Source organism: Nilaparvata lugens, chromosome X (assembly GCF_014356525.2).
Source record: "Nilaparvata lugens isolate BPH chromosome X, ASM1435652v1, whole genome shotgun sequence".
Taxonomy (NCBI): domain Eukaryota; kingdom Metazoa; phylum Arthropoda; class Insecta; order Hemiptera; family Delphacidae; genus Nilaparvata; species Nilaparvata lugens.
The window spans coordinates 98,359,277-98,382,169 of NC_052518.1; the positions used below are offsets into that span (position 1 = coordinate 98,359,277).

At 33.5% G+C, this 22,893-nt stretch overlaps 1 long non-coding RNA gene across 1 annotated transcript; it reads left to right on the plus strand.

The window, feature by feature from the left end:
* Positions 1–754: 754 nt before the first annotated feature.
* Positions 755–16,429, plus strand: LOC120354860. Its single transcript, XR_005573256.1, has 2 exons — positions 755–1,230; positions 16,152–16,429. It is a non-coding gene; the product is annotated as an uncharacterized LOC120354860 (long non-coding RNA).
* Positions 16,430–22,893: the final 6,464 nt, after the last annotated feature.

Sequence of the window (22,893 nt, forward strand, 5' to 3'; positions counted from 1 at the left end):
GTTTGTGCTGTCATCAATGAAAATTTGACTACTTTTTCTATGCAATTAGTGTTAATGAATAAAACGTTTTATGGATTATTAGCAAAATGATAATAATTGAAGTTTTTTGATTTATGTATAGTAGACATTTATCTGGATAGATCCTGGCCTAGGAATGAATCAATAAAATATAGTAATCCGACTAATAGATAACATAAACACATCTTAGTTTAGTAGAATAGTCAATAAAGCTGAAAAATAATAAACTTTCCAGCCAATAATGAATGAATTTCTTGCTTTTCGACTATTCTGTAATTAAGTCCATCAATGGAATAAAATACTTTGTACGCCTCATCCTTTTTTAGTATATAGACTCTGAATGTGAAGACACAACCTAACAAAACAGCAGACAAACAACGCTTTAACTCTCGACCAATAAGAAGCGTTGATCCCGGTACCGGTTTTGTGGAACATACAAAAAATTTTTTTGTAATTTTCGAGTGGTGCAAGTTAGCATGTACGCGGTGCAAGTGAGCATGCACCACTCCACTCTGTTCCAAGATGGCGACCGGTACCTGAACTGTCAAAAGCTCCCACCGAACGCATTTTCGTGTCCTTGCTCGAAATCGTACATGTACCGCAACCTCCCATGAACACAATCATTGGTTAGATAGGCGTTTTATTGACAGTTTCCATTCTGTACCAGTATTTTTCTCTGGGGCAACACTGGTGGCTACGTCATTATATCAATTGTGGAGGGGAGTGATCACAGCGCTCTCATTGGATTATTGGATCATTTGCTCATTGAGCTTTGAATCGGCAACCTGTGAAGACGTGCGTCTGATTCTCTCGATATTCAATCGTTTTAGCATAGTCTGTGTGGTTCTAGGTTACGCAATATGCTTCCCTCTTTCGATCACCTATCTCTATCTGCAGACGAACAAAGGCTAATCAATATTATACTCCAAAGAATCGAAGAGCTAGAAGATATGACGGAAGACGAAGATAATCTTGATCCCGCCGTGATGCATGACCTCCAACGTCTCATCATTGGGGAGCCCCGCGAACCAATACAAGTTCATGGAGATGGTCCTCTCGAGGGAGAGATTACATTCAACCTAGTGTATGAATTATTAGTTTTTTATCTGCTCTGCATCTTCGTTGCCTGCATGATGTTAGTCATTTTCCAGTGCAAAGTACACTAGAGGCTCCTAAACTCCTAGATCACCAGAGATTGTCAACTCAGCTATGGTGAGTCAAAAATTATTGTTTATTCATATTTCTTAAAATCACTTCACTTACTTGGGCTACTTTATTCAAATTAATAAAAACTATATAAAACTTCTAGTACCCTTTTTATTTAAAACTTGAAAATGGCCATAGTAAGTCGAAATCTTATCTTAGTTGTTGAATTTATTGTTTTATAGTTTTAAAATATAGCAATTTAATTTTAATTTTATAGTCTTTTCTCTGCACAATATCTGTTGATTTTATATGATCCTGCTGTTCTAAAGTTTCTATCGTAATTATTGATTAAATTTAACCTAAATTTTCTGCATTATTTCGAAATATTATGTTTTTCTTTTACTGTTTTGCAACTCTCAACAGCGGGCAAAGATTTTATTTTTGCTGGTGATGCCTAGATTTTATATTTTATTCAAGTATATGTATGAGTAATTATGTTTATTCAATCAAATTTTTAATGATGTCATATTATGAAGATTTTGTAATAGGCCTATGTCTTGAATATTCTAATTGACAAAAATGAAATTGAAAATGTTTTAAATAGAACGGGTACTACAAGTTCTATACCGGTATTGTTTTCATTGATTTATAATCAGTTTTTTCTGTAGATACTTGGGTTTAGTGTCTCTTTTATATTGCTTTGAAAGACTTGTCTTGTTGGATGCACTATGCCTTTCGACTCCATGTACTGCTCATATGCTTTTAATGCGCTTGGCTTATGAATAGTTGAAGAATATAAAACATTATTCAACTATACCGTACGTATCGTACGAAAAATGACAAGAAAAGAAATTAGCTTAACACATTATGTGATGTTGCATAATGGGATATTATAAAATAATGATAACTGTGAATGATAGTATGTAGAATAACTGTGATAATGAAAAATGATTATAAGATTAGACAGATTTAGTCATGTAGATTACAAAGCTTTTCTACTTTCTCAGTGTAGATAATAGACAAATATAATGATATCATATTTTTTTAATTTTCCATACAAGCCCAGTTGCATGCACATTAATTTAACCTGTGATACAGATCAACCACTGATTAATGACAACTTAATAGAGATAATAATTAGAGATACTGTACTCGATGATAATTCGAGTTATTACTTTTAACGATGAGAAGGAATAAAATTGTATGAACTTGATAGTGTTACTGTGATGTATGATAATGATAACAGATTATTGGACCGACAGTTCCAGGTGAATCCAGTTTTCGATTTATTTATTCTATTTGTTAAACTGTGGTTTAATGCTAAATGCCCCTATTATATTAAGGCTCAATAGCAGTTTGGATCAAGTTCAACACCAAGATTAAATTAAGCTATAGCTGCATTTATTTTGATGTGTTATATTCCGAATTTAAACCGATAAATGATCCAATTCAGTTTTCAATCAGGATACGGAGTACTATCCAATGCCTGACATTTCCAACTAGTTAAACATCCCTATATGATTATAACTGTCTTGCAAGTGGGAAATCGAAAATTGAATTTTCTTCCTTTTTCACTGAACAAAGGTTCCTAAAATTAGTTTGATCCTTGTGCATATCATACATATAGTGACTTGAATGTTATTGCATGATTTACATCAAAATCTGACTCAATTTTCATAACGGAATCACTCATTTTCCAACTCAAAATTACTTTTGTACGGTACATAAAAAAATGTAATCTATACTATAATAAAATAAAGAACTGGCTCATACACGTACGGTTTAGGAAAATTATGTTTGACGTCTGAACTGATTAACTGGCTGTTCAAAGGCTAAAAATAAACTTTCTATTCGTGATATTTTTCAAAGTTTTTCGATTTGTATATCATCAAGCTATCAAAATGAAAAAGTTTTCTCAAGAAAACATTTTTTTTTCTATCATTACTTTTTGAGATATATGAGTGCCTGAAGTTTGAATATTTGGGACAGAACATTTCAAATTCGGTAAGATATAAATCCATGAGATTGAGAGGATAGATTCTTCATGGTATTATTGATCTAGTGAAGCAAAAATTTTCTGAAAATATCAATATTTGAAAAAGTTATTCAATTCACAAAAAATAACTTAACTAAAAGTTATTTTTGGTTATTTTTAGTAAATTCAATTTTTCAATTTCAATTTATTAAAAACACACAAAACAAGACAAAACAAAATTATAAAGAATTACGAAACAAATAAAACACAATAAAATGTTACAAATATAAAAACCATTGGCTTTGTGGTTGGGTGTGTTGGAGAAGAGAAAAAAAAGAGAGGAAGATACTTAGCCAACTATGGTTTCCCATGTAATAGGCAGGCAAAGAAGAGAAGAGAAGTAATGAGGAAAAAAGGAAGGGTGAAATGGGGGGAAGGAAGAAAACAGAGGAATAGGTACTCAAAATAAAGGTAAGCGAGTCCACTGAAAAATGAAAAAAACAATGCTAGAGCAGAAATCTCGAGTCATATATCTAAATGGAAGAAGAAATTACTGTATATCCAGTTTAATTTTTCCACTGATCTTATTGTCCATGAGAAAGTGATTTGGAATGAGGTTTATTATTTTAGTACCTATGTAAATTAACTGCCTCCTTATACATTCAATATTAGTGTTATAGGTTACATATTTGTTAGCAGTGGCCCTTAGATTATAATAATTAAGTGTAGAGTTTATTGTGAGAGGAAAATCGGATCTATATTTTATTAAGTACTCAATTACGGTTTTTATGTATAATTGACGTATAGTCATAACCTCAAAATCACTAAAAACCATATCCGTTGGATAGAGCCTGGGTTTGCTTAATATAGTTTTAATTATCAGTTTTTGTGCTACAAATAATTCAGCAATATGACAGTTGAAACAGCCTCCCCAAACAACTATGCCATACTGCAGAATTGACTTGACTAGAGCATGATACATCATTTTCAGGTGGTTCTTATTAAGAATTCTGTTAACTTGGTAAAATTTAAAAGATTAATATCTAATTTTTCTACATATGTATTTAATATGATCATCCCATTCAAGGTTTTCATCAATTATGATTCCCAAGTACTTAGTATTAGTGACTTTTTTAATGGAGGAAACAATCACATTTACCCAAGTTTAAATTGCACTGAGAATGGAGTCTCAAATCTTTATTCTCGTTAGGCTGCCCTACTCTATTTGCAGAGAAAGTTATGTAATTAGTTTTTTCAATATTTAAACTTAAGGTATTCTTATCTAACCACTTAATTAAAAGCATATTATTTTCAGCTATGGTATGAACTTCATTCCATGAATTACCGTGAAAAATAGCTGCAGTATCATCTGCAAAGGATATCACAGTTGAGTTTAGAAGTCTTAAATTTGAAAAGTCATTTACATAGAGTATGAAAAGGATGGGAGAAAGTACAGTACCTTGAGGAAGACCATAAGAATTTAAGTTAGTTACACTAGATTGATCATTTATGGAAGATAAATGTACCTTCTAATTGTGAAGTACCTTGAGGAAGACCATAAGAATTTAAGTTAGTTACATTAGATTGATCATTTATGGTTTTGATAGTTTGAGCTTGTAATTTACCCACATTTGTGAAATAATTGTTGAGGGAGTGAGCATCAAGTTCAGTACTCTTGTCCTTGATACTGTCCTCACCTATAACTACGTTTATTACTACGTTCATTACTACGTTTATGCACTTCCACAACTTCATGCTGTTGTTATTACAATTTTCAATTTTCCCTTTATAGTAGACTTCCTTTGCATGATTTATCATCTTATTCAAACCATCACGATAAGCCTTATATTCATTCTTTAAGATATTGTTATTAGGATTTCTTCTGAGTCTAGAATGCATTTTGTCCCGCGTGATTATTGATCTTATGATGCCTTCAGATATCCAGGGCTTCAGGGGACGAAGTCTGTTAGGTATCTCTTTTACCTTCTAGCGTTGATTGATGAGACTGGTCAAACGATCGACAAATTTATCCATAATAGTGTCAATGCTTTCATTCACGGTATAGATTTCTTCCCAATCTTCATTCCTTATGCGATCCAAAAGTGCATGATAGTTGGTTCTAGTTAATGTGTTTATCAATACGTTTCGATTATCCTTATTGATAGGAACCTTCACCAAGTATCAGAAAATTTTTGTTTTACTAGATCAACAATACTATGAAGAATATATCCTCTCAATCTCATGGATTTATCTCTTACCGAATTTGAAATGTTTTGCCCAAAATTTAAACTTTAGGCGCTCATATCTCAAAAAGTAATTAATGATCAGTAGAAAAATATTTTCCTGAGGAAACTTTTTCATTTTGATAGCTGGATGAATACAAATCGAAAAATGTCACGAGTAAAAAGTCTATTTTTAGCCTTTGCACAGCCTTAATCAACTGAGGATGTTTATAGGCCTATCTTTAATTCTTCAAGATCTCATTACGTATAGTTTTCAGTTTGTCAAGTTTTAAAATGCATCCTTGTGGAGGACGGGTTACCTGCTAGTTGAAAATGGAAACAAAGTTGAATATTTTTGCATTTCAAAGACTTTTTACTCCGGTATGTTATGAACAAAATTACTGAAGATTGGTGACAATAGTCCATTCTTCCACAGGAAGACCTCAGCAACCGAAATCCATCCTCTATATATTGAGAGCAAGCAGTTTTCTTCAAACGTTAGCAGAGTTTTCAAATCATAATTATTTTCCATAAGAATTATTCTATTCCGTTTTATTATTGGGCTATTATATTTTATGATTGATAAGAGACTAATTTAATTAATAAGTAATACCACAAATTAATTATTTTGTTTATTCAGTCTATAGTACTATAATATTATTTTGAACATACTAAAGGTAAACATACCTTTTCCTCAAACGTTATCCCTATTGTCAAATTTTCTTTTTAATTGTAAGAAATAAGGTATTCGGAAATAAGGGGGTAATTATGAATTATGATTGAGGGGTTTCAAGTCACAGAATGTATTACACACTACACAGAAATGTATTTATTTATTTATAATGTACTCTGGAAATAAAGTATCAAAAATCAGGAGTCTGGTCTCATAAGAATATCAAACTTTCATATGATAACTGGCAGGGGTGCCCACAAGGGGGGGGCATGGCGCAATTTGCGCCATCAACATTTTTGGGGGGGGGCATGATTTTTTGTATATTTTATGTCAACATTTTGAATTATGATTAAAAAATCAAGGTATTAAATAGAGATATCCTAATGTAGTTAATTTTTCCCACCTTTACAATGTTATATTTTGCTAAGTGTAACTCAATATAAAGCATAAGCACAATTGATAATATTTTGTATGCAGGAATTTTAGTAATTTTAAGCCTATGAGTTTGAAGGTAAATCTTTGACAAAAATAAATTATAACTTCATCATCCACTATTATTCTGATTTCCTTTGCTTCATTTTAATTTTTAATGGTCCTGTGTTTGAGTTTCCTTGCTGTTGTAAGAAATATGCGATATTTTTCACAGTCTCGACAGCTTTTCGATATAAACAGTAATGCAATATCAATTTAGGGCAACTCAGCTTATAGAGCATGAGATTTTCTCTCTTTTAAGACCAATCGCAAGTTTCTATCATGCATTGTACTCATTTTAGAGACTCTTTAATAACAGTAAAATCGCAAGAAAAATGAGAAAATAAAGATCATCATTCAATTGGCTGTAACTTTTGAACGGTATTGAAAACAGAAGTATATTTCATGGGAGTGAAAAGAGGAGAAAATTCATCACAACCTCGACCACTTTTTGGATTTTGCATCTGAAGTGTTCCACAAGATACGCAACGTTGCATATGCCATACTGTGAGAATGGGGAAAATATCACAAATTTCTCGCACATTCAAAGTTGCGTATCTTGTGGAACACTTCATATATAAAATCCAAAAAGTAGTCCTGCGCGACCACTCAATTCATTGGAAATTTATTATCTTTAATATTATGTAGAGAATGCTTTTTCTCGAAAAATTCAAGGTTCTCGAGATTAAATGGAAAACTTGAAAAAAATCCAAAATTTTGCGGTGAAGTCACCTTCTGGTGTGTCAGCAAATTTCAGATTAGAATTCAGCGCCCCAAAATATATATAGAACCATCGAAAAAAATTATTTCGGGGCTGTTTCCTGAAAAACGACCATTTGACTGGACTATAAGTTGTTATCCTATTATAATAGCGAGCAATTTATGTATATCTGTTTATATTTTTCTATTTCTATATCTGGTTATCTGGTTATTTATGTTCAACGTATCTCGGAAAAGGCTCTAACAATTTTCACGAAATTCGGAATATAGAAGGTTTATGATATCAAAATTCGATTGCACTAGGTCTCATCCCTGAGAAAACTCCCTTTAGGACATGAAAAGGATAATTCATCCTTGGAAAAACAGATGATGATTTCGTCTGTGAATAAATCACAGAAAATATATTTTTCGTAGTGAATAAATCAAAATTCGGGTAAGTAACAGTTTTGGGCTGTGCCTGTTAGTACTTCCCCAATCATTTTAAAGAAATGATTATCAATGAAATAAATCTGTTCATCAATGAATAAATAACGAGCAAAGCTCGGTGCCCCGATATTTGGTATTAATAGATAGAATTTACAAAATGTACTTGTTCAGATGATATCTTTATTCCAAAAACCAAACCATTTAAAGATACATTTTGTTCGACTTGTGTTATTTACTCCTGTAATGTTAAAAAGTAAATACTACCAACAACACAACATCAGTGACAACCTATTCCAATTCATGATAAATATCGGGGCACCGAGCTCCGCTCTAGAGTACCTACAAAAGCATATAAAAATTATTAGAAAGAAGAAATTATAATAAATATTCATAGTCCATACAGAAAGGTTCTATCTAATCACAGTGGATTGAGATTAATTCGCAGAGGAATGCAAAAATTTCTCTCACAAAAGCATGTTAAATTTTAATCCTGATTCATGTCACGTGAACCAAATCACAGAAGACCATCTCAAAAAGGTAGCTTATCTGATTGGTTCTACTGGAATTAATCAGGATTAAAATTTAACCGGCTTTTGTACAACTGTCACTAAGTACCTGATTGAATTATGTACAAAAGTTCAACAGCTGAGTCACAATTTTGTCTCAGTCCCACACACATGCACTCGCTCACTCACTTCCATCATCAACAGACGCCGAAATTATCAGCTGTTTTTCCAAGGATGAATAAATTCTTTTAATGTCCTTCAGCGAGTTTCCCCAGGGATGAGACCTAGTGTAATCGAATTTTCATATTATAAACCTACTATGTTTTGAATTTCGTGAGAATCGTTAGAGCCGTTTTCGAGATCCGGTGAAATACAAACATATAAACATCTAAAAATTTAAACATCAAAACATCTAAACAGAAATTGCTCGTTTAATAGTATAGGATTTAGAATACCTAAACTTGCCGAAATTATATATTGTATGAATAAAATCGTTCCAAATTTGTATGAATGTTTACCAAGATTGCTATGCAATATTCTTTTGCAATAAAGAATTATCAATGATATTATTATTCACCTTTTTATAAGTAACCTTAACATTTAAAAAGCAAAGCCTCCCTTACTTATCTTTTAATATCCTATTAAAATATGTGTCATGTAGTTTTTCCTGATGTAATGAAGTTCTTTCTAGTCCTCCCGAACAAGAACGGGTGCACTGCTAGTCTCAAAAATAATATCAAAAAAATACTTTATTTCTATTTTAAAGAGATAAGAAACGATGGTATATATTTTTACAATATTATGAAAACAGAAAGAATTCCTCACAAGACCAAAGGTAAATAATGTCCTTTGGAAGATTAGAATGTAGAGGTGCGTACAGATATACGCGCCGCGAACATGAGCAATTCACTTTTAATCAGCTGATTATATCTGTATTTTTACAGAAACGGTAAAATACAGATATAAAAAGCTTGGCATCAGCTGATTAAAAGTGAATTGCTCATGTTCGCGGCGCTTATATCTGTAAGCACCTTAAGATGTGAATTTTATTGTCATCCACTGACTAATGTTAAAAACTAAAGAGTTGTGAGTTGGGGTACTTTGGGGGGGGGGTCATTACACATGGATTGGGGGGGGCATTACACTTGAATTGGGGGGGGCATGCGCCATTGGCCTTGGGGGGGCTGGGCACCCCTGATAACTGGAAAGCCTCAATGAATGGAGCTTAGATCAGAAATATTCAGGTCTCATGTTAGCAAATATAGGCTGCCTAACTAATAAGGTACATTACTACCTTAAAGCACCCAGACCCAACTATAGCTACCTATGCACTGTAATAAACAATTCGTAAAATAATATCTTCGATTTCATGATATGAACTCAAAGATTCTCAAAGAATTTGAATTGATTCATAATATTATACAAGTGGGCTATTATTTTCATTTTGGGCTATAATCGCTTAAAAATAGGACAATCCACCTTAGATGCTTTTTAGATTCAACTTCATGAAATTTTTGTTCAGTGAGTGCTGCCTATTGTACTTGAAGAGATTTAAGGATAAGTTTCATGTCTGCACTTGAAATATAACTGTGAATTAACGAGTTTAATAGTCTCAAATCTACTGTGAATAGAATAGAGAATAGAATAGAAATGAACTTTATTCAACAAAACGATTCAAACAGTTCTCAATGTAGAAAACAAAGAAACAAATTGAAATAATAATAAACAGTAAATCAGAAGTAAACAGTTCATTAGGCATGGCATTTTGCCGTCAGCCGAAGTTGAGCCGAACTTGATAATTATAATACTTAACTCTTGAGACAAAGAAAAAGCTTTCATAAATTATATAATACAGTAATAATAAAAAATAATATATAAAATTGGCTTGGTTTGCGATTCATAACTAAACAGACTGTCTTTGAAAGAATAGATTTTAAATGTCAAATATTGAACTATCACCTGATTCATATGAGGATAGAGAAAAAGAATAAATAAAAAAATTAATAAAAAAAAAATAAAAAAAAAAAAATACACCCGTTTTTATCTGATTAATATTACTGTTATATGTGATGGATGCTCGGTAGTAGTATACACGACCAAAGATTCATATTTATAAAACAATCCATTTATCACAGAGAGAATGACCAACGGTTAGAGGATAAAAATTAAAGCATTAATAATTGAACTCTTCTATTATTTGCTTTCTATACCTCAGAGCCGCCCTCACATACCCCACCAAAAGTTTCCAATTCTTTCTATCCAAGTATTCTATGGCCTCTCTTCTTTCCAGTCTCCACTTATTGAACCATGTCTTTCTTATCTCTCCTAGAATTTTACATCTACCTAAAAAATGAAACATGTCCTCGTTTTCCTGACTATTGCACATTGAACATCTGTGTGTTTCTTCCTGTCTTTCCGGTCTGTAATTCAGCGGGAATAGAGCTCCTCTAGCTTTGAAAATAATACTTATAAAATTCCGCTTATTCCTATCATTTATATATTCTCTTATCAGACTTTCCTCCTTATTCAACAGGGCATACATGGAATGAAATTGCGCAGCATTAGCCCTATCCAACAACCACTTACCCCGAACCGTTTGTCTAATTTTAGTGACCAATAGCTGACCCATTCTGCTCCACTCACGCTTTTCCTGCAGATTATCTGGCCAGTCTATATTATTATCTCTACAAAGTCTCAGCCATTCTCCATACCAACCACATTTCTTCTTGATGAATATTTCACTGAGGATTCGCGAAAATCTATGCTCAGGCAGCGCAAGCGTTTTTAATATATAGTTGAAGTGTAGGACAAAAGTATTCACCCACATTGTATCTACTCCAGCTTCAAGGTAAATGACGTAGTTCGGCGTATTTCTTGGTAGGGATAGCAATCTCTTCATAAAAAAACTTTTGAAAATTTTCCAACTCTTCCGATTGCACGTAACCCCACACCTCAGCCGCGTAAGTCACCACTGCTCTGCTTGTAGCATTATAAGCATGCCACTTGCTAGAGATTGGTACCTCGTCATTTAAGATAAGCCTACGCCATACACTATTTATACCAAATTTTGCTGTTGTTACTTTATTTTTAAAATGTGGACGCATCGATAGAGCAGGTGTGAAAGTAACTCCCAGATATTTATATTCCTTCACCACCTCCAGTCTTTCCTCTCCATAATACCACCTCTCATCTCTCCTCAGTCTTCCCCCTCTCCTAAACACCATTATTTTTGATTTGGTCATATTCAATTCTAGATTCCATCGCATACAATATCTTCTCAAATTATTAATCATTCTCTGTAACATTACTGGGTTATCTGAAAAAATTACTATATCGTCTGCGTATAGAAGAGCGTTTATTTTGAAACCATCATCTATATAGATAGGCCTCCACCTATACTCTCACATATGTCATGCACGAAAATCAGAATCAACAAAGGTGAGGCCAAGCAGCCCTGTTTTAATCCGTTCTCAATGTTGAAACTTTCTGTTTTTCCTCCTTTACACCATACTGCAGCATTTGTATTGTTGTAGAGACTTTTTATCAACTGTATGCATTTATTTGAGAGTCCCAAATTATGAAGCTTGTAGAATAGGGCTTCTCTATTCACACAATCAAATGCGGATTTGAAGTCAATGAAGAAACAATAGGTTTTTCTTTTCTCAATGTTCAACTTATAACTTATTAAACTGTAAAGAGTAAACACGTTATCTACTGTTGAATATCCTCTTCGAAATCCCGCCTGATTCTCCTCCAATACGCCTCTGCTTCCTATCCATTCCTCTATTCTTTTCAGTAATATTCCTACAAATATTTTAGCAGCAGAGTTAACGAAACTTATAGCGCGGAAGTTAGAAACAACTGAATTATCGCCTTTTTCATGCAGAGGGAATATGATCGAACTAGTGAAAGCCGCAGGCACGGTCTCACTCGAAAAAATATTATTGAAAAACTGCAATAGTAGCTCTATATTTAAGTGGTGACTTTTTATAAAATTCTCCTGGTATCCTGTCATCTCCTGGGGCTTTATTATCACGTAGTTTGTTCAAAACTGAATGTACCTCATCCATCTCAATAGCTCTATCCAGATGACAATCCTCTAGTAGTGTTGCTGCATAATCAGTTGTGTCTCTTCTTGCTAGCGAGTACAGTTGTTGAAAGTGTCTCACCCAATTTTCAGACGTGATACATGACACATTCAATGGCTGTACACCTCTAAAATTCTTTATCAGTTCCCAAAACTTTTTCGAGTCTCTTATTGATCTTAATTTGAGCTCTATTTCTCTCAAGAATAATTTTCTCTTTTCCTTACATAGTTCTTTGTATTCTTTGGTCGCGTTCAAATAATTGTGTCTTACTACTTCAGAGCTGGTTTTTCTAAACAATCTTAAAAGGGAAAACATTTTTAATATACATTTTTCACAATCTCTATCAAACCAGCTTTGCTTCCTAAACATATTCTTATTGTGATTAGGTATCAATTTATTGCTTGCCGAATTGATGATAAGCTCATTCAGTACAGCCATAGCGTTATCTAAATTCTGAGGTAGGCCTATATGACTTGATCGACTAGCTCTTTCTGATAATTTTGAAGCATACTGATAATCGTCTAATCGTTTCCATTTCAATTTCGGCAGCATGGGGTTTACAGAATCGCGTTCAATCTCTGTTCGTTTCAACTTTACGCAAATGGGCATATATGATCTGAGAAACATTCATTGATTACGCAAAAATTTTCAACAATTAGCTAAGTTGAACTCATCGCATAATTCTATTATCTTCTCCCCTTTACGATTACTTGTCATGTCTTTGGTAACTCTAGTACAATTTATTCTAGTATCTTCGTAAATAACATGTTGTGGGATCACTTGCAAACCGTTTAGATATGGGGTATAATTAAATTACTAGTATCATCCCATTCAGATAAATAATCCCATAGACACAAAACACACACACACACATACACAAAACTACTGTGTTTACCAACCTTTTCCAAATAACTTTTGACAATCATGAATTAAAATAATCACTGACTTATTTATTAGAGTGCAAAATGATTACTTGCTCCATACAAGACTGAGAAAGTTTGACGAAGCCGGATGTGTGTTTACTTATTACTTTGTATTCTTTCACATAAAAGATCGCTTTTTTTGTCCATAAAGCATTCATTGTGGACTGTTGCTTACTGATTGTAACAATATTTATGATGGGGATTAGTTTAATGTCCGGCTCCACCAGCTAATCATTGTTTGTAACATTATTCTTTATGGGGAAGCTATTCATTATTTGTTCATTGGAATATTTTTATAGTGTAATTCAATATTCAAAAGCTGAAGGTTGTTGACTTCTGAATTTGAGATTTAGGTCTCAGTTTATTAGACTGAATAAATTACCCAGTTTAGAATTGAATAATATTATTATTGTTATATCTGATCCAAGATGGGAGGTCGGATTGATAAAGATGGCTAAAATTTTATGGAAAATGTGAATTCCTTAAATACCTTTGTTGTACTAGTAACAGAGGGTCATCGGGGCCTTGCCTGAAATACGGGAGGAAATTACAAGCTTTCTGAGTAACTGACGAGACTGTTTTGTTTGCTTTACAGACGCCAATCGCTATTAATTCCGTCTGGACTTTTATTTCTGCTTCATATTTATCTATTCCAAGTTATATAGACTACATTATTGATAGACATAGGGCTGTGTAGGCCTATATACAGAGTGAGTCTAATGTATGGGAACCCTTTAATAAATTGGAGACTTTTGTAGATATAATACTGTAACTTTCAGGATAAGTTATTGGTCAAATACTCTACCTTTTAGTAACAACTGAATTTCAACCCCTAATAAGGGGGTGACTTAGGGGTTGTAACTAAAATATTTTGAATGTAAACACCAATCGTGTGGTAAATCATTTTAAAGGCCTTTTTGAAACAAGAAAGATGGCATCGACAAAAATGTTCTATGATACTCTTATCCAAAATGGCGGCTGATTGAAGCTGCATTTTTTAAAGAAATGAGGGGTTGTAACTCAAATATTTTGAACGTAAACACCCATTGTGTGGTACATCATTTTAAAGGCCTTCTCAAAACTAGAAAGATTCCATCAATAAAAATGTTCTATGATACTTTTATCCAAATTGGCGGCTGATTGAAGTTTTAGTTTTTAAAGAAATAATTGATACTTTTTAATCAGCCGCCATTTTGGGTAAAAGTATCATAGAGCATTTTTATTAATGTCAACTTTCTCGTTTTGGAAAGGCCTTTGAAATGATGTATCACACAATGGGTGTTTACATTCAAAATATTTGAGTTACAACCCCTCATCTCTTTAAAAACTGAAACTTCAATCTGCCGCCATTTTGGATAAAAGTAAAATAGGAAATTTTTATCCATGCCATCTTTCTTGTTTTTTAAAGGCCTTAAATGATATACCATACAATGGGTGTTTACATTTAAAATATTCAGTTGTGTTAAAACACCTAAGTCACCCCCTTATGAGGGGTTGAAATTCAGTTGTATGTCAAAATGTAGGGTATTTGCCCAATAACTTATCCTGAAAGTTACAGTATTATATCTACAACAGTCTCCAATTTATTGAGGGGTTCCCATACATATGACTCACACTGTATCTTCTATCTATCTATATATATAGATAAAAACGAAATGGCACTCACTCACTGACTGACTGACTGACTCACTCACTCACTCGCAGAACTAAAAATCTACCGGACCAAAAACGTTCAAATTTGGTAGGTATGTTCAGTTGGCCCTTTAGAGGCGCACTAAGAACGGATTTGGAAAAATTTCCAAAGATACGCCCAAAATCTGCGTTTTTCCAGCGTTTTTTTTAGCGTTTTCTCAGCTTTATCGAGAACAAATGAACAGAAAATGTTCAAATTTAGTACAGAAGCTAAGCTAGGGTGTAATAATGTTGTGTTAGAAGGAATTTGCAATAACGTCAAAGATACACCCAAAATTAGCGTTTTTTCTCAGCTTCTCTGCGTATTCTCAGTACTTTGACTTTCTGATGGAATGAAGCATGCTCAAATGAAAGGCGATCAAAGCGAGCCTGCTGATCTCATCTTCAGACGGGGGTCCAGACTAGGGACCTAGGGGGACCCTGGCTAGACGGATATGGCAAGCGAAGCGAGCCTGACGGCTAGTAGTATGTACGGTATATAAATATTAGAGAGTGCAACGAGTCATTACTTGAAGCTATGAGAGCGATACAACCCCCAAGTGATTACGTCACTAACGTTCACTTAGTACTTGAGTGGCCACGGCCATTCTGACGTGAGGCGCAGAATACAATCGTATTATTTTCTCATTGGCAGAGAGTACTTGGAGTCCTAACTCCGCCCTTGATAAAGGCAACCAATCAATTTAACTGATGGCAGCACAAAATCGCAAGCACTGCCAAAAGCCAAATGGCCTACGGATATAGCTTCAAGCTATATCCCTTTCATAAACAGAAAATACCAAAACGAAATTATTCAAGTGTCAGAGGTATTATTTGTAAGCAGAGCATGCTTACTCTACATCAGTTACCTCAAACCGAATATATATTATTACAATGATATTGTAGGATCAAAGGTCTCATTCATACGTCTTGTAATAAAACAATCTGTAATAATTATATTAACTAGAGAGGAAAAACAATGTAATATACAATGACCTACCTGTAGCTCATTTTCTAGTTTCTATGATTTGTGTATAGTAAAGCGTTATCATGGCAACGTTTCTATTCTGTCATTCAAAATACTAGCTACAGGGACTGAAAGCTAGAACAGAAAGGCACCGGTATATGAAGAGAGGAGAGAGAGAGTAATTGCTAGTGTGTGAGTGTGTGAGAGAGAGATAGAGTGAAGAGTGAGAGAGAAAAAGCAGTCAACACATTGTGGATAGCCAGTATCAATAATATAATTATCGCGATACCGAAAATATAATATATTATTGCAGACTAAAGATTTGCTTTTTTTTGTATGTTTCAGATGCAGCAGAGTAAAAAACATCCGTTTATCGATTAATATCAAATTTGAATTGTCGTTTTTGACTAAAATAATTTCGAATTCTATAATGAAATTATAAAAATCATTAAAAATAAATACAAAAAAAATAAATAATAAAAAAAAATTAATTAAATATCCATTCAATTTTGTAATGTTTTTTAAGGTTAAAAGGGTTTTTCATTGTTACATCATTTCTTATTTTTTTCATGAATAATAATCATTGATAAAATGTCAACAAAATAAAAGCTATTGCTATAAAACGTCTATCACCATTTATTGAATTGAAACGATTTGATATTGTTGAAACAACCAATTTTTAAAGCAATTTGAGATGATAGTTTTGGTTGTTACACCATTATCAATCACCGGAACTTGTATATTAAATTGTTTTAATAAATCAGTGGTTTTGACATACCCAAAATCACGCTCACATCAACAAGAAAATATAACTACTATACTCTGTACAAAATTACTTATGACTTGGGAGGAACAAGCGCAGCAGAGAAGACATACAGTGGCAGGGATACAACGGTGGCGATGTTGCCGTTCTGAACCCGCCAGCGGTCTCTAATAACTAGTGAGTATTCAATCGCTCATGTTAAACTTACGAAGTTTCCAGAGAAGCACTGACTCGACTGATTGTAATCAACAAATTGGCAACTGCTCTTCCACCTATGACTCTATCCATCACTGTATTTGTCTGATCTCCCTCCGTTTCTCTGCGCAGCATATTCTTCCAAAAGTAATTTTGTACGGAGTATAGTATTCACGGCAATCTCATCTGTTATATAAATTTATATCTGATAAAGATAGTAATTTTTATCATACAAACTGTGAAAACTTCGAGGTCCTGATATCAAACATACATTTTTTATTGAGTAAATATTATATTCTGAATGATCGGTAGAAATGTGATCTCTACTAATATTGCTGCTATATATTGTACAGTAACTACATTGGAAGGTTGACAATTGAAAATCTACCGACGAGCAACAATAATAATTATTATATGAATAATTTTATTATTCATCAATTTTGGATTCCACCACGAACTGTGATTATTAATTCACTTAGAACTTCTATAAATTAGCGACTATTAGACGACAACTTATTAGCGACTATAAATAGACTGCTATTAGACAGCTAGTCGTTAATTTATAAAAGTTTCAAGTGATAATAAAATTTCAACAATAATAACTTCGTGAGCTTAGACTGAGCTTAGAAACCTATTTTGTGATAGCAACGCAACACTATGTGCCGATTGCACAAAAGCCGGTTAAATTTTAACCGTGATCAATTCCACGAGAACCAATCAGAGAAACCGTCTTTTCAAAACCGCCTTCTCTGATTGGTTCTCGAAAAGTTAATCACGGTTAAAATTTGACCAGCTTTTGTGCAACCGGGCTCAAATGAAGTAGTTGTTGGTCTTTCACATTATACTGAGTTGAATTAAGTGTTCGTAGTAAGGTGAATGCAACAAGACTAGAATTTTAGCATGTGACGTGGAATCTGTAGATGCTTCAGTCTTCAGTCACCTCATGCTGTAAACTAGTTGAGTGCTATGCAGGTCTTTTACGTGAACATACAAGGTAAATCCACTAAGTCCATAGGAGTAAAATTTTCAGGAAATCAATTTCTAACTTCTAACATCAATCATAATTTCCTTAGTGATTTTTCACAAAATAATTTCATACTGCAAGAACTTAAATATTCTTCATTTGTTTGATGATTAATTATTTAACATTCATTGCTTATAGAATTAATTAAAAGCTGATAAAAATCAAAGTTAGGAAAAATTGGACTTGGTGCATTTTCCTTGTACCAAATTAGGTCCTGTACTCACTTCCAGTCTGTGCTAAGCTAAATAAATGTGAATGTCCTATGGTGAAAATGTTGCTGAATGGTTTCTGGTATTAGTTTAATTAAATTTAGTTTAGCATTAATTGATCCTAAAATACTCTATTAAATTTATAACATAAATTTGTTTTCCATAAATTTATCGTATAACCCCGAAAAAAATGCGGGACCTCATGTCCAGTCATATACGTTACGTATACGGTCTACGTTATAATGGCAGTGGAGAAAGATAGGAGAACAATGTTGCCGAACCTCTGTCTTGTCAATGACTCCTATAGACGGTAGCTGATACAGATTTATTGATGTAATATAAACTGTTCATTCTCGATTAAAATAATCTATTATATTTTATTAAGCAAGAAGTTATGTTTTTCAATAATCTCATAATGAATTTTCATAACTAAGATGAAATATTTTGTTAATTAATTATTAATTCTACATTGTTAAAAGACGATCTGGCAACAGAGCAAAGCGAGAAAGACATAGCGCTATCCGGTTTGTTGTATGATAGACAAGGATAGCAATGCAATTGCTAATCAAATACTGTTATTATAACGTGGACCTCACTATAAATATCCTGTCATAGAATAAAACAATCTTATCTTAATCGTCTAAGTTTTCTCTGGTCCAGTAAGCACCAGTGTGATGACCTTGATTTTCTATAGCTGAGTTTTGAGCTGTTTCCGTTCTAGATTCAATCACAGATAAGGCAAAGTGATTCTATTTATCTGTTTTGTGTCTATTATCTTTTTATATCATTCAAAATAGATATAGGTGTCTATCTTTCTCACTTGTCAAGGAGTAGATTGGAAATGTTGCTCTGTGAATGGTTTGTTGGTTGAATGATTACTATTATCCTTATTACTACTACGATAATTCGTAGAATAATCTCGAAAGCTAGCTGCTGTGTAGTGTCTGTATTTGTTGAAGACCATTGACATCGCATACTTGAGTAGATAATAGCCTGATCTATTGAAATGTGGAAATCTATCTTATTTAAAAATACTTGATTGACTAAAGTCTATTGATATCATGCGCGCATGAACAATTCAGTTCATGTGTTCACAACAGCCTTTTTTATGTCGCTTAACCTTACAAGCTACAGTTATTATCAATAGTTACTAGTTTGTGACCAGACTCACCAACCAATCCATGAGAAAGTAACAAAAAATTTCATCAAAACAATATCACAGTTAAGCCTGGTTTTTATTAGTAGAGTTAGTGGTAGAGTTCTCTTGGCAAGTACTATCTTGTGAACTCTCCCAATGAAAACGTTCATGGTAGAGTACTAGTGTTTATTAGAGTAGAGTGGGATAGTACTCTACCACTTGCCTTCCCCCACCACCGCTTCTCACTCTACTCTAACACTACTATGCATATAAAAATAGTCTCGAGCTAGTAGAGTAGAGTAGAGTCGTGCCGTAGGCTTTCAAGTTTAAGAAGTATTGTTATTTATTAAAAAGTATTAATTTATTGAAAAGTGATAATTTAAATTGTATTATGATAGTAAATATTAAAGTGTTAATAAGTGTTTGAGTGTTTATTAATAAAAAAGTATTGACATTTTAAGGTTAGTTCTGTTCACTAGACAACACACTTTACCTACTATTCTCATTTGTAGTCAAAACAGTCGACCAAATAAGTAGAGTAGAGTTAGCTCGGTAGAGTTTGTATGCCAGTTACTCGACCACTAACTCTACTAGTGAAAACCAGGCTATGAGGCAACGTTGTATTGCTCATTTGTTTTATGTTCATCAGGTATTCCTATGTTCAATATAATATCGTCTATCTTTCTCACTTGTCAAGGAGTGGATTGAAAATGTTGTACTGTGAATGGATTGTCATCAGAAAAAGCAGATAACTTCATCCTTTTCTAGATCCACACCGTTAAAGCTCAGTTTCAATACTATTAATCAGGTTTATTTAGTCTGTGGTTGTAGGCTATGAGGAAATATAATGAACTACCAAAATTTTATCCCAATAATTATGAAAATAATTCTTTACCGGGTGTTACCCGATATTAAACAGTTATATTTATTTTAAAAAGTGGTATATACAAACCAATTTTACCATCAAATTACTCACAGAAATATCAAGTTTATGATGATGTATTTTAAATGTTCTATATGCCCTCCTTTTAAGGCCTCCGACGACCTCTGGACGGTAGCCAAATTCATCCCAGACTGTTCGCAAGATTATTGTCTTCTCGGACTGTAGCTATTGCATCAGTTATCCTGGGTTTAGCTCCTCAATGTCAAGTGCTGAGGGAGGAACATAAACACGATCTTTAATGTTGTTCTTCCCTTAGCACTTAAAATTGAGGAGCTAAAAACCAGGATAACTGATACAATAGCTACAGTCCGAGAAGACATACATCTTGCGAACAGTCTGGGATGAATTTGGCTACCGTCTAGATGTCGTCCGAGCCTTAAAAGGAGGGCATATAGAACATTTAAAATACATCATCATAAACTTGATATTTCTGTGAGTAATTTGATGGTAAAATTGGTTTGTATATACCACTTTTTAAAATAAATACAAGTGTTTAAAATTGGGTAACACCCGGTATATCGTTAAAGAATTATTTTCATAACTATTGGGATAAAATTTTGGTTGTTCATTATATTTCGGGTTTACCTGGGTTTTAGCTCCTCAATATCAAGTGCTGAGGGAGGAACATAAACACGATCTTTAACGTTGTTCCTCCCTTAGCACTTAAAATTGAGGAGCTAAAACCCAGGATAACTGATGCAGTAGCTACAGTCCGAGAAGACAATAATCTTGCGAACAGTCTGGGATGAATTTGGGTAGATATCGTCCGAGCCTCAAAAGGAGGGCACATAGAACACTCATAAAACATCATCATTAACTTGGTTCTGCTGTGAGTAATTTGATGTAAAATTCATTTATTTATTCATTTCCATTTTCATTAATTTACGATACAAATAAAACTGATGTTACATAAAAAATTGGTAGATAAAATAATAAGGTAGCCCTTGTGCTATTTTTCTTCTGCTATTTATTGCATTTATTCAAATGCTGTATAAATAAATTATTATTAAACGAAAATCAAATGCTGTTATTCTCCCCGAAACTTCTGCTTCTGCAAATATTGACAACAGGGTAAACAGCTAGATGGAAATTCGGGCTGACAAATAATTTTTGAATAGTAGCGCTCTTCGAATTTCCATCTAGCTGTTTACCCTGTTGTCAATCTTTGCTGTAGCAGAAGTCTTCGAGTTGATTTACAGCATTTAATTTGCATTTTCGTTTAATAATAATTTATAAACTATTATGTTGTAGCATAGCCTCCATGTATGAGAGGTGGCTAATACCATGTATTAGAGGTGGCTATGGTTGTAGTCCTCTGAGCACCTGCATTGTAGCATGGTTATAATTAATAATAATAATACTGAGGGTGATGCCCACATAAGCTCTTAGGCTTGAGCGTGGGTAATGAGTGAGAGGGATGATGATGAACAATGACTACTACTTTTTAGGTAGTCGGGACCGACGGATCATCATCTCCTCCGAAAAACGGGGTGTATACCACAGGGAAAAGGATGCTTTGATCTCTAGTAATAAAACATTATATTTCATCTCTGGTTACACCATAATACGATAATTACCGTGATATTTATATAATAGGTGTTATAAATAGAATGTTATTGTTATAGGCTGAGTATAAATGACATCTAGATACAAAAATATTTATATTTTGAAGGTCATAGTGTAAAACATATTTTTTATTGATCCACACTATAGTAAGATTATCTTCAAACTGTCGGCATTTCATATGAGTAACATCAAGTTTACCATTCAATCTAGTCTGATAGTTTGAAGTGAAGGTAAAGGTCAACAGTTTACATAAAAAATTTATTGATGGAGAATATGCATGAAGTGGTCGGAAAACCACTGTATAAGTAAGTATCTGGGCGTTGTTGTAAGTTAAACAACCATTATTGTGAGTCAAAAATGATAAACGGCTCTGCAAGTTCCGCCTTCGGAGCTTTTCCATGAAGCAGTAGACCTACTGTCAATATTGAACACTGCTATTCATTTACATAACTGCATGATTGTGTCCGTCCAAATCTAACGCTTCATACAAAATGGCAGAAATCACTGATAAGAAAGTCACATCTCCCAGTATGGAACAGATTACTCAGTATGAAGCATGCAATGATTGATCATCATTGCTGAAAGGTTATTATACATTTGATTCGTTCGAAGGTGAAATGTCTAATGAAAATTTTAAACTGCTCAACAACTGTATCAAGCGTCCAATGTTATAACTACGAATTGGCTTTGGTGAGCCGCACCAAATAATACGTGGTGAAGGTCTTCACTCTAGTAATAAAATATGATTATTATTTTTAAGCAGCGTATTTAAAATATTTTAAAGCATAAATTTAAGCAGCAATTTACTTATTTATTATAATTTTTTTATTAGTATATTTCATTTCTTTTCAATGAAACCCATGAAGCACGGGCGCACACTACTATCCAGCCAGTCGGTTGGCAAATATCTCAGAGGAGTTTGAAGTGCGTTGCAGTGAAACCACCTAGTTACTCAGATGAACAACTATGAATATAAATTATTTTTATACTAGTGACGCCTTGGGTTGGATAACTCGCTCATGAACTGTTGTATTGTAATCTTTGAAACCCGCAACTTTAAATTATCCAGAGTTAGTGAAAATTATGAAACAGCTAAATATTGTTTTACAAGAATAATCTAAAGAAGGTTTCGTTAGGGATCCTATTTGAAATGAAGAAATACTCTACAAAAATTACTCTGCAGCCTCAACATTTTTGTCCCTCATTGACCGAGCGAAGTGAAGTCTAGGATTCAAGTCGACGGTTTTGC